The sequence below is a fragment of the Eleutherodactylus coqui genome, chromosome 8 (assembly GCF_035609145.1).
Source record: "Eleutherodactylus coqui strain aEleCoq1 chromosome 8, aEleCoq1.hap1, whole genome shotgun sequence".
NCBI classification, from domain to species: Eukaryota; Metazoa; Chordata; class Amphibia; order Anura; family Eleutherodactylidae; genus Eleutherodactylus; species Eleutherodactylus coqui.
This window is the reverse complement of record NC_089844.1, coordinates 42,264,412-42,270,468: the sequence shown is the minus strand read 5'-3', so window position 1 is coordinate 42,270,468 and position 6,057 is coordinate 42,264,412.

Genomic DNA, 6,057 nt, shown 5'->3' with positions numbered 1-6,057 from the left:
GCACTCTGATGTGCGTTTTACACGCGGCATCTGAGTTGCGGCGGTGAGCAGGGGGGGGGGGAGAGAGATCTCCCCTTCGTTCCTCCCCGCTCTCCCCCACCGCCGGCACCCGAACCTTTTCTCTCGAGCGGGCAGGTACTCGCTAAGGGCAATGCTCGCTCATCACTAGACGTGGCCTTGTACCGGCGGTCTGCGAGCAGCCTGAGAGGTCGTGGCGGCAGTTTGCCTTCTGTAACATCCTAAGAGGAGAAGAACAGAAGAAACGTTTGTTCGCTTGCGGTCCGGCCGAATTTTGTTTTTGATGGAAAGATAAGCGTGAAGCAGAGGGCCGTTCTTTCCGCTGAAAGACAAAAACTGGGTGCAGTTTATTTTTTCCAACATCGTAAACAACAGATGGGGGGAGGGGCTTCTAACGGAAACTATCGCACTTGTATCCATTTTACGTGTCCATTAAATCACACTGCGCTCGCGCCTTTGTAGAACTGGAGCTTGTGGGTTTGTTCCCATTTCCGAGAGCAGCGGCGCCCTATGAAACCCATTCAGGCTGCATTCACACTGGCATACTTTAGACCGATCCAGCTTTCTTAAAAATCAGAGCCTGTTCGTGTAATGGAGACGGCCAGCGTCCGCTTAGTTGTATCCTTCAGCATGTAAAGCATGGCGGCTCTTCAGTGAATGCGGTCAGTGGTCGCACCGCTCTCTGACACCGCTGGGTCTTTGGTTCAAGTCTCATCAACCTCCCTCCATCCATCGATCAGCCTGTAATCCGAGCCTTTGGCCGATGCACATTTGGCGCTGTGTATTCGCACGCACATGAGCGTTTCATTGTACTTTTTGCAGGTGCACATTTACGCATACATAAAAAGGTACAACCGCGCTCCCACTCATGGCAACGGGCAATTAGTGTAATAAGGTCAGTAGGTGCTCTTTCCCTGCGCAAATACACAGAAAAACCACGCTGCAGACAAAGTGTGTGCGCAAAATACACCTACCTGAACGAACCCCTCGAAATCAACAGGCTCTATTCACCAACTTTTTATTTTCTGATTTTTTTAACTGAAAAATCGGCCGTGAATAGCGGCAGCTCATCCGAGGGGGTGTGGCCATACAGACTTTTTTTTTTTCCTTACTTGGATGAATAGTCAGAGAGAAAAAAAATAAAATAAAAAAAAATCCCAGCGTGTCTTATTTGTGGCGATCAGACAAGAACAGTATATGTGACGGAGCAGGCAGCACAGCCGTGGTACCCGTGAGCGGACCGATCCGAGGAACTCGGGCGTAACTTTGTAACAGTCAGTGGGCATGTAACCACCAAAGAATAAAAAAAATGAGCCGTGCTTCCGTGCGGATCGGTTCACTCCAGTTTGTATCACTTAGACATCCGTTTCACTGTACGGGATGATCAATGGCTGCTTATCAGGACAGCCAAAAGCTAGGCGGACTGATGTGGTGGTTCCAGGGATCTGTGGATGATGCCCACTGGATGCATCAGTGCTTCGGCCACAGTCACATGGTATATGATGGACACCTAACTGCAGGTCCACCGGCCAGAACAAGCAACACGATAGATCCGTAGTGATTTCAGGTGTGTTGGGCCAGGGCCATCATCCGTAACATGGGTGTAATGTGGCCTTAGGTGGTTTTACATTCAGTCAGCCATCAGCATAGACCCCCTCCCCCCCCTCACTCGGCAGCACCGCACCATACACAATGGGAGCCTATTGGTGATAAATGCTGCCATATGCACTTAGAGATTGGGAATCCACTGCAGAAAATAAACCCCCTAAAGGCGCCCACAGCCAGGCAGTGTGGTCCGGGTAGTCCGGGGCGGCCGGCATCTCTCAATCATTTTTTAAAATTAAGATAGTTGAATAAAATTTAAAAAACGCTCTTCTTCACCTTCCATCTCTGTAGCCCTCACCGCAGCGGTCTTCACGGACGTCCAATCATGTGACAATCATGTGATTGCTTCAACCAGTTCCCAGCCTCACCAATATTGAGGCCGAGTGCTACGCGGTGACCGCATGTGCTGGTACTACCGTCAAGTGAAGCACATAAAGGTGGAATTATCATGAGTGGAGCATTATTACTGAACAGGGCTTTATCACTGAGTGGGGGCACGTCTGCTTTTTGTACCCCTGGGTGGCATTATTACTATGTGGGGCACTATAGATGGGAAGATTGTGTAGAGGTGTGGAAAACAGACAGGCTACTTAAGAATTGAGGTGCCAAATGTGCCCGTGTGTCAAATTCTGCAGGGAGAAGTTATCATGGCAGTCTGGGCCAGATAGATTAAAGGGAAATTGAAAATCTCCAGCTGGAAGAGGCGTCGCCTGTGATCAGTGGAGGCAGCTGTACTGTACTCACTTATATGATCAGCAGAGGCTGTGTAGAGCGGGTGGCTACTGGCATATGGGCACTGTTGGGGGTAATATTGGTTGTTGTAGTGTTTAGTTTTCCTCCAGTAATAGTGTGGTGTTATGTAGTCACAGGTAGGGAAGTATAATATGGCCACAATCTACTGTTATTGTTCATATTAATGCTGTTATTCACTATGTGATGATAATGTGTGATCATGATGTGACGGTCTCATTTGGGCCTTAGATAGCGGTTATAGCAGGAGCCTGGCTGTCAGTAGACAGCCAAGCTACTGTCTTAAAAAGCCGTATAGGTCGTCAGTAAAGAGGGGTAAGGGCCGTCACCAAGAAGTTAAATAGATGCCACTGTTCTACAGTAGCTCAGGCTGGAACAGATCATAGAATGGTAGAGGTGGAAGGGACCTCCAGGGGGCGCTGCAAATATAATTGGCTATTTGTAGCCCTCCATTCTGTACCTTATTGTAATGCACGCCTCTATAAATGGCTATTTCCTCCATTCTGTATCTTTAATGTGACATGCTGTGAACCTGTTTGGTGTAGGCTTAGTTATCTAGAGCCATGTTAATTGTATGAACTCCACTTCTGTTTGTATAGGTCTGTCCATATACATTGTATCTCCAGTCTGTACATCCTGTGATACCATCATCATGGTCCAGGGAATTGAGTCTTGTTGATTCTGAACCTTTCATCAATAAAGCCGGCTACTTCAGAAGGTGGGGGGAGGGGGGTCTCAGATTGATAACATCTTGGATGCAAAGCTTGGAGCATATGGCAGATGACTCAGTACTTTGTGTATAAAACAGGAGACAAATTGTCATAGATCAGAAGCATTTTGGACCTGTGATGGGGAATACCCTCACACAGTGTCCTTCCCACGAGGCTCCCTGTTCTATGACCTTTCGCCGTTGCTTCTCAGGCTGAAGCACAAAGCAGATAAGTATACGTAAGGCCGCCTGCAGACGGCCGGGTCGGATCCGGCTGTGAGAATTCTCGCAGTGGGACCCGACCCGAGCGTCTGCAGCGAGCAGAGTGTCACTCGCCTGCTCCCGCACCCCCCGACTCTTTCATGTGCCGGCAAGTGGCGTTCCTGTCCGGGGCTCGAGCATGCCGTGATTTGTTTGCCGTGTGAGATTTCACGTGGCGGTCTGCATAGGACTGCGTTTGTTAACGGAATCCTATGGCAGCTTCCAGGGGCGGAATTTCCACCCGTCTGCAGGCGGCCTAAGGCTCTTGGTGATGTACGGATTAATGTAACCGGTGTTCAACTATTGTTTACCAAAGCGTTTATGCACTATCCCCTACTTTTATGTAAATTTGTATTAATACATTGTGTTGTATCAGCCCACTTGTCCTTCTTTAAAGCCGTATCCGAACTTGTGGTTTTCTAGTTGGCAAAACATAGGGTCATCGGGTCCGAGCCCCTGCTCAGTGCAGGATTCACTAAATCATCCCAGACAGATGTCTGTCCAGCCTTTGTTTGAACACTTCCACTGAAGAACTCCCCACCTCCCCCTGGTAACCTGTTCCACTCATTGATCCCCCTCACTGTCTAATATCTAAGCTGTGTCTCCTCCCTTTCAGTTTCATCCCATTGCTTCTAGTCTCTACTTGTGCAGATGAGAATAGGGCTGATCCCTCTGCAGTGTGACAGCCCTTCAGATATTTGTAGACCGCTATTAAGTCTCCTCTCAGCCTTCTTTTCTGCAAGCTTAACATTCCCAGATCCTTTAACCGTTCCTCATAGGACATGATTTGCAGACCGCTAACAATCTTGGTAACTCTACTGTAAACCGAAGATGCCAAAGTCGAGCTTCACTGCTAATTAAAGTGCATGTAGTTATCTTCAGCCGCAAGCAGCAGCTCCGTGGTGTAAAAAGGGGAGACCAAGTAGTACAGAAAAGCCTGATGTAGACTGTAACAACCACGTGTGGTCACATTCCCACACCCAATGTTTCCAACTGTTACTGCAGGAGGCAAGCGAGCCAAAATCATTCTAGGTGGCTTATTTCTGCCTGTAAACTGTGGTTCCACGGGTGGAAGGAGTGTTCTGTCTTTAAGTATCTGTTAAGATAAAAGAAGCAGCACTACGTCAGCTGCTTTTACACGGTACGGCCTGTTAGTGGAGATAGGCCACAGTCGTCCCAGCGAGGACCGTTCTTGTGCTTTTAGACAGAACTGCTTATCGCTGAATGGAGGAAGGAATGATTCCAGTCACCCACCTCCATGCACAGTAAACAGGCAATCATTCATAGATGAAGCACTGCCTGTTCACACGGGCCAACTTGTCGTTTACTTGATACACAGGCATAGACTGCTACCTGCATTTACACTGAACGATACTCATTCAGATTCCTGCTGATTGCAGGAACCTGAACGATATTTCGGCCCTTACACCTCGTCTATGCCAGTGATCCAGCGCTACAGTCTGGATCCTTCTGGACTTTGTTTAGGAACGGCTACCACTGCAGCTAATCGGCTGCACCATTTTCCTGGCATCAGGACTCGCAGCATCTGAGTGGTGGATGGCAGAAGGACAACACATTAGCATGGTGACTGGCTGCAGCAGGCCGATGGTAGCCTTCCTACAGAAAGCCTGGGAAGCCAGCGCAGCTGCAGCACTGGTGAGGATGATGGAGAACCACTACTTTTATTTTAAAGCCGTATTTACACAGGCGCTAAAGAGCCGCACCCGAGATTCTTGGGAATGACGCACTTCGCACAGTACTTGCATACCCTATCCATGTGCAGGACCTTGGACATTTGCGTGTAGCACTTTTGTGTGAGACTTGCATGAAAAAAAAAGAACTTACTGCGATTCTTTTGTTGCACCAGTGAAGAATCACCCATGGAAACAGACCCGTTGCAAGTAATGGGGTCTATGGTACGAGATGTGTGTTTCTTGTAACAGGCCCTTTACACAATGATTATAGCTCAAAATACGTTCAAATAAATGAAAATGAGCGATAATCGTTAGGCGTAAATGCGAGCATCATGCTCTGTTTCGTCTAAACGATTTTAAGCTGAACCTAAAACCCATGCTTCAGCGGCAGAGAGAGAAAGTATCTCTACAGGAGGCAGGAGGTTACATTGTATTCTGGCAGCAGCCCAGATGAGAACACAGCTGTTTGCACAGCTCGGTGTGTAACAAATCACCCGCTGAGCTCTGCAAAGAGCTTGTAGAGGCCCATTTACATGCAAATGATGATGACAAAAGTGTTAATGGACATTAGTGTCCATTAACACGTTATGCAAAAAGATCGCTAAAACTTTTAATCTTTTAAAAATCATCTTTGTGGGTGGCCATAAAACTCAAAACTCATGAGAATAATCGACCATTTAAATACAGATTAATGGCTATTTCAGACGACCGTATATCAGCCAGGTTTGCACGCCGAGCCGATATACGATGTCCCTATCTGCAGGGGAGGAGGATGAAAGAGCCCAGAGCAGGAACTGAGCTCCTGCCCCCTCTCCACTATTTGCAATAGGAGGGGGCAAGATGGGGGCGGGGCTAAGTAACAGCGCTCAGCTCCGCCCCATCTCTCCCCCTCCTATTGCAAATAGTGGAGAGGGGGCGGGAGCTCAGTTCCTGCTCCTGGCTCTTCCATCCTCCCCCCCCCCCCCCCCCACAACCCCTGCAGACAAGGACACCGTATATCAACTCGGCATAAAAACCCAG